Raw genomic sequence first — 11907 nt, 5'->3', positions numbered from 1 at the left:
TTCAGGTCCTCTGCCCATTTTTAAACATTTATTTATTTATGTATGTATTTATTTATTTAGCAACAGAGTGCAAACAGGGTGGGGGAGGTGCAGAGAGAGAGAGAAAGAGAGAGGGAGAGAATTGCACCCAGGCTCCGTGCTGCCAGGTGCAGAGCCCTATGCAGGGCTTGAACACACAAACTGTGAGATCATGTCCTGAGCCAAAAACAAGAGTTGGATGCTTAGCTGACTGAGCCATCCAGTCACCTCTTCTCTGCCTATTTTTAAATCAGATTGTTTGTTTTTTTGGTGTTGAGTTCGGCTTGAAACTTGAAAGGGAGCTCCTTTTCTGTCCCTTATTGCTTTGGCTACTGCCTCTTGAAACAAATCACAGCTGTGATGGTTGAACAAGTCTGTGAATATACTAAAAATCATTGAATTGCTCTTTTAAATGGGTGAATTGTATGGTATGTGAAACATATAAATAAAACTGGTACAAAAACAATCATTGGAGAAAATAAAAAACTTCGTGCCCAGGTCATGGAGTAGATTTGAAAATAAAAATGTATTCCAGCATCCACTAAATGTTAGACAATTATACATGGATGGATATGAGTATCAAAAGTGCACGGCAACTTAAGATAATCCAAACATTTGCTTCTGTTCAAGGTCATAAAAATGCTATTCCAAATAGTGGTTTTATTTATGTAGGTGTACTGTCAGGAGAAAGCTATTTTGTTTTTATTATCATAGTGTAAAAAATATAATATTGGGCAGACCAAAACTGAATTGTAGTTTCTAGGTTTAAAGTAATTAAATTATGGATCTGGAAGCCTGTCTTTTTCTTATTAAAATAAAGAATTTCGGGGTGCCTGGGTGGCTCGCTCGGTTGAGCGACCGACTTTGACTCAGGTCACGATCTCATGGTTTGTGAGTTCGAGCCCTTCGTCAGGCTCTGTGCTGACAGCTCAGAGCCTGGAAGCATCTGATTCTGTCTCCTTCTCTCTCTGCCCCTCCCCCACTCATGCTCTGTCTCTCTCTGTCTCAGAAATAAACAAACATTAAAAAAATTTTTTTAAATAAATAAATAAAGAATTTCTAGGCTCCTCATGAGGTCCCATTATGCCTGGGCTCATATAAAATGCATACCAGATAGGTAGTAGTAAGACTGATTTTAATTTACAAAAATAGAAATAAACATTGACATTAATTTCATCCTTTTAAAGAGTGAGCTCTTAATGTTAAAATGCACTCATTTTAACAATGTTTCCATTGTTCAAGACATTTTTGGCACCATTTTCTTTAACTTCACAATAATCATGTCTCATTCATGTGTGTATGAGTGTGTATGTCCATATATAGTATTCATAGTATTCATTAGTATCATCACTTCTTTCCAAATGCCTTTTGGCTGTTTCAAAACTCAAATCTACCCTTAAAGGCAAAAAAATTTGCCAGTATTGAGAATATTCCAAATTATGTGCTAAATGGGGCTCACAGAAGTAGTTGGAAGATTAATATAGAAGAACTAGGCTCAGGAATTTGGCAGGGACCTTGGCCATGGAGGACACAACAGAGGTCATGTCACAGAGCAGTGTGGTTTAGAATGTCCATAATAGCATGGACACCATTAGACTTTTACCCCTACTGGTACCAATTGGCCATGGAGTCTTTTCTCAATTCCGTTGAATGCATTAGTCCAGCTAGGGGTGTTGGTGCAAGCTGAGTGTGTGCCCTGCACCAGACACCAGTTGGTGGGGATGTGTGAATCCTTTGGAAAGAGAATACTGTTTCCCCCTTTAACATGTTCACACCCAAATTCACACAATGAAAGATTTCCCCACCAATGTCCCTTACAAATGTGTTTATGTTAAATATTGTTTATACCACAGATGCATCTTTGGATTATTTTATCAGTTAAAATGTGCATGTATTAGTTTTGCAATTAAAAAAGTGGAATACAAAATAGTTACTAAAAAGAGATGTTTTTCTTTCAGGGTCTAGGCACAGAATTAGAACCTGGGCTGTGATGTTGGGCTGTTACCTCCCTAGCTCACTGTTCCACAGGCTCTCTGAAGGAAGGAGAGAGGTTTGACCTTTAGAAAATTCCACTGAGTGGTGCAATTACTTACAGGCAGTGTGCATGGTGGGAGACATCAGGCAGAGAAAGAAATAGTAGTAAAATGTGCACACATCCCTTTCCCCCCTAATCATCAGTGAGCTCCACTCAGAACTTCAGTTTAATCTATCGTCTGATTTGGAAAGGACAAAGTATTTTAAAAAAATAAATAAATAAAAACAGGACAACAAGAACACCATGCTGGAAAGGCAAGTGTTTTGCTTTTCTTTGTTAAGAGACCCATGTGTCTAAACCCCCCAGGGACCCCTCGTGGCTGTTGTGACCATTGTTAGTTGGAGAAATGTGAGCTTAGGGAAACTCAGGGGAAACATTTTTCTTCATTTTCTTCTCAAAATAGAGGCAGGAATAAGGCAGAGGAAAATATAAAGGAGTAAATATAGCCATTGTCGCCTTAGGATAATTGGTGATAAAGTGCTGGTGGATCTTATTTTCATTCAATCAAGCCATTTACTAATTGGCTGTCCTTGGAATGGTGGTTTTCTCAGCTTTCTCCTTTGCTTCTATTTTCCTATGAATGTCCTTTTTTAGGGGTAGGACAGCTCTACTCTGGCGAATGATCAACTATTCAGGCAAGTATATCTTGTTATAAGCTCATTAAATTTCTTGTCATTTCTTCTAGTATGCAGGGAAGTGCTATTTACAGCACATTTTTGCAAGGTAGAACCCATCTTATGTGAGACGCTGTGGAAGCTTCTGCTTTGGTAATTAGGCTCCTGCTTTAGTCAGAGCCATTAAGAGCTCTGTATAAACTGCCCACACCTGTGGATGGGCAGAGCCCTGTGCGTTTCCTTTAGCTTCAGGTGGAGATGCTATTTTGAGATGCTTCTGGAAGTCTTTCTCAATTTACCTTAGAGCAGGGGTTCTCAAACTTCAGTGTGGATTAGAATCACCTGGAGGGCTTGTTAGAGCCCAGATTGCTAAGGTTGGTTCTGTAGCTAAGGTTGGTTCTGTAGATGCGGCCTGATAATTTGCATGTCTAACAAGTCCCAGGTGATAGAGATGGTGTTGTCGCGAGACCACACCCCGAGACCCACGGGAGTTTATGCTCCAATGGGCTTGTAAACCCCCTAAATAAAAGGGAGAAACCAGTGCAGTGAGTCGTAGAATTAGTTTTTGCCACATATGGGAGAGTTCGGAGTATTCTGTGAGGACTTGGGGGAACATTTCAGGTAAGCACATACAATTCCTTTCACCTAGGCTTTTAACAGTGAAATGGCGTTTCAGTTTTCTAAATTTATTGATCCCATAATGTTATTTAATGAATTTCTTCTCTTTTGCATTAAAACAGTAACCTAATTGTTTTCTGTTCAGTATAAGAAATATATTATTTCACATAAGCTACAATTGACTTTTTAAGGGCTCTTACCCTATAAAACACTTGAGAGCTACTTTAACATAGAAAAGGTGTGGGCTTCAAAAAATTCTCTGCAAATGTGTTGCAATAACAGTGATTTCACTGTCAAAATCCACTTGTAAAAGCAGACTTGACTTACCGTTTTGGTCCTATCTTTAACAAATGGTCAGAGTTGCTTTTTAAAAAATGATGTACTTCATGATTCCCTGAACCCCATGGAGATTATGAGCAGACCATGGCCCAGGAGCTTGGTTGTGGGCTCGTTTTCACCTAGGTTTTTTAAGTGAATTATTTATCAGTAACATGTTTTTAGGCTTTTTTGACCTCTGTATTGTATATTTGTTTTCTATGTCCTATCTTTATTGTCTTCACTTGGTTTCCTTGTGTTAATTTGCTCTTGTTTCAGTTGTGTGAGATAAACACTTAGCCTGCAGCCAGATTTCATCTTTTCTAATAAATGCCTATAAGGCTATAAATTTTCCTGTAAGCACGGCTTTAGTAGCTTCAGTTGAGTTTTAATAGGTCTTATTTTTATTGTAAGTCAGTTTGAAATGTCTTCTAATTTCTATTGTGATTTGAGTCTGTGAGTTCTGTAGAAGTATATATCTTAACTTGTGAACCTATGGGAGTTATTTAACATTCTTTGCCTATATAATGGAGTTGTGAGGAGGATTAAGTGAGCTAATATCACTAGAATGCCCTGCACCATGTCTGGCAAAAGTCCATTCACAGTGAATGGTGGCTACTGTTCCCCACCGCTTCCCACCCCCTGCTGTGCTTCAGCAGTCCAAGGAAGAAATTTACATAGCTTTCCTTCTTATACAATAGTTTGGGTTGGAAAAGTCCCTATTTTCTATCCATAACATATATGAAGCACCCACAGTATTTGTACTTGACAAATTTACCCTGTGGAAAATTTCTGACTGATGGATCTACCTATTTTTCAGAGCTGACTCTCCTGATTTTATTGCATAATAATGAGTATGAGAAAGTCTGATTCTAGTCTTTATTTCGGGGACTTTGTATCCTAGAGTGTAAAAAAAAAAATAGATTTTTGCTTTAAAGCAATCTATGCATCTTGTTTGTGTGTATTTAATGAACATAAAACTTTTACTCACAATTGTATTTTAAGAATTGTTGCTTCCATAGCTTGGAAAATGCTGACTTACATGTATCGTAATTTATTTCTGGGGGCTGGCAGGTTACATTACAGGGTTCTGTGAGCCACCATGGTTGAGTGTGAGCCACTCAAAGGTTTTTGAGTGGTTTCAAAAACTCTTCTTTTGGACTGTCTCATGTACAGTCTTCATAAAACTGGAAGATATACTACACAGAGGATAGGGCAGAATTATGTCCTATACCACCAACTATGTGAACTTGGGTGCAGCTTTATTCACTTAAACATTTTGGGGGAGATGTTTGGTAGAGTAAACCGGTTTATTTTCTGTTTTTTTTTTCTAAGTTTATTTTTACAGAGAGTGCATGCACACAAATTGGGGAGGGGCAGAGGGGCAGAGAGAAGGAATCCCAAGTAGCCTCTCTCTCAAAATAAGCATTTAAAAAAAATTTTTTTTTCAACGTTTATTTATTTTTGGGACAAAGAGAGACAGAGCATGAACGGGGGAGGGGCAGAGAGAGAGGGAGACACAGAAACGGAAACAGGCTCCAGGCTCTGAGCCATCAGCCCAGAGCCCGACGCGGGGCTCGAACTCCCAGACCGCGAGATCGTGACCTGGCTGAAGTCGGACGCTTAACCGACTGTGCCACCCAGGTGCCCCTAAAATAAATATTTTTTAAAAAGGTAGAGAACCAGAAGTTAGTCTGGGGAAACTATTCCAATTTGTACACTGCTAAGTTTGTTTTCATTAATTTCCAGTCAAATGGTAATTGTCTCCTGTAAACAATACATTTACTGCATATCAGTTACCAGTGCACCATACATAGATTTTTTGAGAGGAAATGTACAAAATAGAGTTTATCAGAATTTCTGATTAAGATCCAAACCTGTTGCTATACTGCAAATAGTATGTATGTGAGCTCACGTGTTTTAAGCTTCCTAGTGTATTGGATTGTTTCAGCACTTGCCATGTATCCTATGCTGCTGAAATTGCATGGTTCCAGAGGAAATGGCTCACCCTATTGCCAACAATGAAGGAAAACAGAAGAAAGAAGTGTCGAAGGGACCAAACTCCTAATATTCACCAATAAGTCAGTGTATGCAATCTAAGAATTGTTAGAGGAGATTGGTAGCAGGAGTAATTGTGTAGGTCAATAGAATGTAGCAGCAGTTTGAAAACTGATTTGAGGGGCGCCGGAATGGCTCAACTGGTTAAGTGTCCAACTTTGGCTCAGGTCATGATCTTGGAGTTAGTGGGTTTGAGGGGGTTCATGAATATGAGTCCCACGTTGGGCTCTGTGCTAAAAACTCTGAGCCTGGAGCCTGGTTTGGATTCTGTGTCTCCCTCTGTCTCTGCCCCTCCCCTGCTCGTGCTCTGTCTTTCTCGCTCAAAAATAAACAAACATTAAAATTGCTCTTGGGTAAGGTTTGACAAACTATGGACTGGGGACCAAATCCAGGTTACTGCTGGAACAAAGTCATGGCCATATATTTACATAATGTCTGTGGCTATTTTAGTGTTGTGAAAGTAGAGTTGTGTCGTTAAGATGGACTGTAAGGCCCTCAGTGCTGAAAAGTATATACTATGTGACCCTTTATTAACTAAAGAGTTTGCCAGCTCTTGTTTTTGTTAGGTTCTGATGACAGATGAATTATGTTGTAGAAGTTAGATATTTTATACTTGATATTATTTAAGTTATTAAATAATTTATGACACTATTGATATGAAAGAAGTCTCCCTAGAGGGAGAGAAAAAACAAAAATTGGATGAAAGAAGGTAGCATAAGCTTCACAATTAAAAAACCATGTCACTATATAAACTAAAAGCTCTGATGCTCAAAATCATGAAGATAGGGCAAAGAAACAAGATAACCAAAAATTACAGTTAAAAAAACTGAAGGCAAGCCATCCAGATGTTTAGGAGAACCAGGACCTCCTCAAGCAGAAAGTGAAAAAGCAGATGGAAAATGAATATGACACTGTAGATACAGCCAAGTTTTATAGTCAACAGAAGGGTGTGAATGTCAAGACTGCATTATGACCAGGTTATTGATTTTGATACAACCTGCCCTTTTTTGTTGAGACTTGTTAGGGTGAGCAATATTTCATTCAACAATGTTTAATGACTTTTTCCAGAATCATGATCCCGTCATACTGACAGAGAACCCAACAGAACGTACAATGGACAAAAGAGATGGTTCTTAATGTTTTGTAAAATGTTGTCCTAGGACAAGGCACCCAGCAAGTATTCAGCTAAAACCGTAGGAATAAAAGTATTCTAGAAATGTATCAGGCAACTAATAAAAATACATTTTTTTCCCCAAATTTTCTAATACTTGTTATTTTTATCACTTTTTACACATTTGTACTTTGTTGTATTTTTTTCATTTAAAAGAAGTATTTACTTTTTATTGTATGTCTGTATCTTACGGCATTAATGTATATCTGTATCAAATATCCTATACATGTCTTGATATACTTTTATATTCTACATATAAATTCTACCTATATTGTACATATGAAAGCATATTAATAATGGATATTTATTTTTTTATTTTATATCCGATAAAGGTTGTCTAGTCCCCTTTCTGTCTTCTGGGTTGAAGGTTTTCATTCAATGAGCATCTGACCATTGTGCATACCTAGGAAAATAAGGGAGGTGAAATTTGAAGCAATAAAATTAAAATTGAAGAATCCTTGAGCAACAGCTAGCTTACCGTTCACTGAAGTAAACAAATTGCTTAAGCCATTTTCAAAGCCTTGATAAAATGGCATCAGCATGATTTAAATGTGAGATTAGTTAATATGAGTAGCAATTAGAATTAGATTTAGCTTGTCCATTTGGAGTTAAGATGGAGAGCTCTTAGGGGGAATCTTTCATTGCACACAAAGAAGAAATAGGAGAAAGGAAGTAACTGTATTTTCCTGTACTTTTCCTGAGGTTCATTGCTTTGCAAGATCCTCAGGGAGCAAAAGAATAGATGAGTAATGTGAAAGAAAACTATATAAAGGATTTAATTATTTCAAAATTGCCCATTTTTTTAAAACCAGGAATAACTACAGAAGCTTTTATTAAAAAAAAAAAAAAAGGAATTAGCTACTTAGGAAAACTGGCAACAAGTACAGCAAGTTTTGTAACCTCATTCAAAGGTCCTCAATCTGAAGAGTCCAGTTTACTTTTTGATTGCCATCTAGCCTGTCCTTGATGTTTGTCTGGTTTCCTAAAGAAGAGCCTCTATGGTGACCCTGGAGGGACCATGGCCTTGGGCATATCTGATACTCCTGTAGGCCATCACACCAAAGTATTCAACAGAAGTCTACTTTCATTTGCAAAATTTGCTTACATTCCCCACACCCCCCCCCCCCACCCCAGAACAAAATCTCATTCTCCCAGAATGTTGGGGACACAGATGTTCAGAGACCATTTCTCTCAACATGCTGATAGTACAGATGAGCAGAGAGGTCCAGGGTGGTGAAGGTGCCTTCCAAAGCTCTAGTCTCTCTTCAAAGAGCTGGAACCAGAGGGACACCCTGTGGCATTTTCCATCACACTTTCCTGGTTATTATCTCTTTTGAGGTGATCTTTACCATTGATTTAGAATCATTAAATCACATTCACAAAGCATACCCTTCAGGCAATTGGATGAAACAGCCTATTACAAAACCTCTGAGAAAAGTCATCCACTCTCCTCTCAGATGTTTTTCAAAAACAGTTTTTATTAAAAGCACATCAAATGAAACCAAGGAATAGATAAAATGTTAAAAGTTTTTGTGATTTATTGTGTTTAGTTCTTGGTTTTATTTTCGCTTCCCTTGGATACATTTCAGGAGCTACGCTGGCAGAGCGAAAGCCACTTTTAGAAGGCAGAGTTTCAAAACTGCTGTATTAAGACATAACTCACATATATTTAAATTGATGTATTCAAAGTGTACAGTTCACTGTTTTGAGCATATTTTTCAGAGTTGTACAGATTACCACCATCTGAGAACTTTTCCATGAGAAATCCCATATCCATTAGCTGTCTGTCCCCATTCCTGCTCATTCCTCTTGCCCCAGCTTTAGGCAACGCTAATTAACTTTCTGTCTGTATAGATCACTCTGTCCTTGAAGTGTCATTCAAATGGAATCCTACAATGTATGGTCTCTGATAACTGGCTCTGATTTCTTTGAGTTAGCATGAAACTTTAAAGATGCATCCATGTTAAAACATGTAAATCTATTCTTCCCTCTTTTTTAATGTTGATTTTTTAAAATTATTTTTATTTTTGAGAGAGAAAGGGACAGAGGATCCAAAACAGGTTCTGTGCTGTCCTGAGGTGAGGTCAGATGCTCAACCGACTGAGCCATCCAGGTGCCCTATGTTCATGCCTTTCATGGCTAAATAATCTATTTTATGTGTATACCACATTTTTTTCACCAGTTGATGGATATTTGGATGGTTTCTACTTTTTGGCTGTTATGAATCATGCTACTATGAACATTCATGGACAAGTTGTGTGGTGTATGCTTTCATTTCTCTTGCATGTGTTGCCTAGAAGTGGAATTTTTGGATTATATGGGAACTGGATGTTTAACATTTTGAGCAACTGTCAGACTGTTTTCTGAATTTTAGGGGTGCCTGGGTGGCTCAGTCAGCTGACACCTCAGAGCCCGGAGCCTGATTCGGATTCAATGTCTCCCTCTTTCTCTGTCCTTCCCCCGCTTGCACTCGATCTGTCTCCCTCTCTCAAAAATAAACACTACATTTTTTTTTAAAGGCAAATATTATAATCCCAACTGTGAAACATACTGTTCAAAGTGCTGTAATGTTTTGATGATACTCATTTGTGGGGGGAAAAATTAGAAAAATTAGAACTTTTCTAAAGGGGATTCTTTCTTCAAGGGAACTGTATCACTCAGTGTCCAGAGAAGAGACCAAAATCACACCAGTAATTTGAATAGGGAAAATTTAATATGGCGAATTATTAGTTAGAAAAACCTGTTTAATTACAAAAGGGGTAGATTACACTCTAAAAAACACGAATACCAAGTTAGGAAGTAGCTACGATAACTACCACATAATAAAGTATCTGTGGCTACTCCATGTAGAGCTGACAGTCAATCCTCAAGGAAGGAATTCATTTGGAGATGGTTCACTCACCCTCATCCCAAGGCTGAGATCCAGATGTTACTGGAGAAGGACAGGCTGTGTGTAGCCCGCTGCCTAGTGCAATTCTTTCAAGTGTCAGCGGCCAAGGCTGCTGAACAGTCAGCTGTCTTTTGGGGTGCCAGCGGTCTAGTACTATGAGCAGGAAAGTGCCTACTATGGTTTGGCAAATCTGCTGGAAGAGGGGTACCACTGGATGTTCTACATATTGCTGGCAAGAAAGAGGTCTCCTGGGATGGAAGTGAAACTCATTTGGAAGCTCTCATTGGGAGCTGATGAAATTTGCCTGAGGGCAGGTGCCACTGGGTCTCCTACATGCAGCTGGTGACAGAAGACCCAGGAAGAATGGAAGAATGTTCATTCTGCTGTACCTTGCTGTTTCTCCCCTTGAATTGTACCAACTAAACAGAATATGGCACCGGCTGTCCAGGGAGAGGTGTTCCCAGGGTGTAGAGTAGAGCAGGGAAGGGTGGATCTGGAGTTGGGAGGTAATAAATCAATAACTGGCAGTGAACTCCTATGGCACCTTAGTCTCCACACACATCCTTTGATAAATATTTGAACTTTTTAAAAAACAATTTTAGTGTTTTTTTTTTTTTTTTTTTCAGGGCGCCTGGGTGGTTCGGTTGGTTAAGCGTCCGACTTCGGCTCAGGTCATGATCTCACAGTCTGTGAGTAGGAGCCCTGCGTTGGGCTCTGTGCTGACAGCTCGGAGCCTGGAGCCTGTTTCAGATTCTGTGTCTCCCTCTCTCTCCGCCCCTCCCCTGTTCATGCTCTGTCTCTCTCTGTCTCAAAAATAAGTAAATGTTAAAAAAAAACAATTTTAGTGTTTTTTAGTGTTTATTTTTGAGAGAAAGAGAGAGAGAGTACAAGTGGGGGAGGGGCAGAGAGAGAGGAAGACACAGAATCTGAAGCAGGCTGCAGGTTCTGAGCTCTCAGCCCCGAGCCCGATGCGGGGCTTAAACCCACAAAGAGTGAGAATGTGACCTGAGCCCAAGTCGGACACTTAACCAACTGAGCCACCCAGGTGCCCCTTTAAAAAATTTTTTTTAATGTTTATTGTTTTAGAGAGAGAGTACAAGTGGGGGAGGGAGGGAGTCACAGAATCCAAACCAGGTTCTTGTCTCTACAGATCCTGATGCGGGGCTCAAACTCCCAGACCGTGAGATCATGACCTGAGCTGAAGTCTAATGCCCAACCTACTGAGCCACCCAGGCACCCCCACATTGGAACTTTTGTACATCACAAAGCCAGCTCTGTTCTTCAGAGAAGTGCAGAAGTTCTCACTCCTTCCTCTGAATGAGGAGACATAAAATCTCAACAACCATTTGTATCCTTAGCTGCCTGTATTATTTTCCAAATTCAGTCACAATCCCATTGGGTGTTCTCTTATCTACAGGCTAAGTTAAACAACTTATATATAAAATAGTGAAGGGAAGAAAGGAAGAAAAAAGAAAAATGGTTAATATAAAATCCTACAAACAGCATACAAAGAGAAAATACAAACTATACAGTTCTTATTTCAGTAATTAAGAGGCTGTCATTACTATCTGTGGTTGGTCTCTTTTACTGCCTGCCCTTTTTCTCATTGCCTTTAGATCAGGGTTCTCTACCTGGCTGAGTGACCCAAACCTTCATTGTAAGGGTCTGAGTTCTCAATAATAGCAGTTTTGAAAAAGTTGATTCCTATAGTTTAACATTAACTTTGCTGCTGCTTCCAGAGAGTCCCTTGTATGTCAGATATAGTCCTCATTGCTTCCAGTGTTTAGTAGCATCCCCAGTTCTCTTGGTAAACAGAATCATTTCAGCCAATAGAGGTACTTCTTTTTTTCTCTGTTGACTGAGTGGCATAAGGAGTTCAAAGTGGCCGTTTCCCCCCACAGTTTAATGGAACCATTGTTAGGTCCCTTGGTAGAAGTGCTGCCTCCTTGAGAACTTAGACCTCCAAGTCAGCAGTGCTCAGAGTGGCTGGGAAGGGAAGCAAAAATTCTGCAAAAGGATTGTTAGGTATTTAGTGACAAGAGCTGCTTTTATTTCCACCCTTTAAGTTCCAGTTCCATGTATTCTGGTTATGAGGGAGAGAGCACCATATGAAGTCTGAGTCAAGGCATGAGCTTTAGTCTTTCACAGTGTTTTGTCCCAAACAGCTATAACTGAGTGGTCAGTAAGC

The 11907-nt window shown here is 39.3% G+C and overlaps 1 protein-coding gene across 5 annotated transcripts in view; it reads left to right on the top strand.

Moving 5' to 3' along the window:
* The first annotated feature begins 3199 nt into the window (after nt 1–3199).
* The window catches only part of PDE4D (phosphodiesterase 4D), a 1455129-nt gene continuing 1446421 nt past the window's right edge, over nt 3200–11907 (top strand). For 2 of the 5 annotated variants that reach the window (XM_045040042.1, XM_045040038.1), the window contains exon 1: nt 3200–3288. The gene's annotated coding sequence lies outside the window, so the exon portion shown is untranslated. The remainder of the gene's footprint in view (nt 3289–11907) is intronic. The other 3 variants (XM_045040044.1, XM_045040052.1, XM_045040058.1) reach the window with 3 other exon arrangements.

The sequence above is a fragment of the Felis catus genome, chromosome A1 (assembly GCF_018350175.1).
Source record: "Felis catus isolate Fca126 chromosome A1, F.catus_Fca126_mat1.0, whole genome shotgun sequence".
Lineage (NCBI taxonomy): Eukaryota > Metazoa > Chordata > Mammalia > Carnivora > Felidae > Felis > Felis catus.
The sequence above is the reverse complement of the archived record's forward strand: the minus strand, read 5'-3'. Positions and strand labels throughout refer to the sequence as shown.